The 588-nt window shown below is 45.7% G+C and overlaps 1 protein-coding gene across 1 annotated transcript in view; it reads right to left on the bottom strand.

Annotated features, from left to right (window-relative positions):
- Positions 1–359, bottom strand: part of LOC119586820 — a 10,955-nt gene extending 10,596 nt beyond the window's left edge. Inside the window, exon 1 of the mRNA XM_037935546.1 lies at positions 253–359. The gene's annotated coding sequence lies outside the window, so the exon portion shown is untranslated. The remainder of the gene's footprint in view (positions 1–252) is intronic.
- Between the last annotated feature and the right edge of the window lie 229 nt (positions 360–588).

Below are 588 nucleotides of genomic sequence, written 5' to 3'. Positions count from 1 at the left end.
TGTTTCTCTCCGGTTTCGTTAGGGGTAGCGACCTTCCATTTACTCCAACGTCGAATAAACGAGAGAGGAGGGTCTGAGAGCGCCACAAATCTTGCGTGCTTTCGTGACATAGATCATTACCATAAAATCAACAACGGAATCGCCACTTCTGCAGCTGGGTTAACTACAATAACGCCTTCGTCTTCTCAGCACATTATTGGTGGACAAGACTGGAAGCAGAGGTGGGAAAAGTAAAATCACTGCTATACTTACTGCAGATTTCACAGTAGGAAAAACGACGCCTTGCTCGCTATGACTGCTGAATGCTGAATGGCGTGGTTGTCATCGTGGTTGAGTATCCGGCCCCTGGCTAACACACCCCACACAAGTAAAAACATAACAAATTTCTCAAAGGAAATTCGAGGGAATCTCAGTGTGTGGGGACGTTCGACACCTTTTTTTTTTGGTAGAATTTCTTGGCCTGAGTTGATGGACGGAGAACCCAAAGGTAATCGCTCTACATCTCGAAAAGTAGGCCGTTACGACGTCTTAAGAGCGAACTATCGGCGAGAACAAGGAAGCGTTGTACATTTCACTTTTAACACCTTG

This window comes from Penaeus monodon, chromosome 22, assembly GCF_015228065.2.
Source record: "Penaeus monodon isolate SGIC_2016 chromosome 22, NSTDA_Pmon_1, whole genome shotgun sequence".
Lineage (NCBI taxonomy): Eukaryota > Metazoa > Arthropoda > Malacostraca > Decapoda > Penaeidae > Penaeus > Penaeus monodon.
The sequence above is the reverse complement of the archived record's forward strand: the minus strand, read 5'-3'. Positions and strand labels throughout refer to the sequence as shown.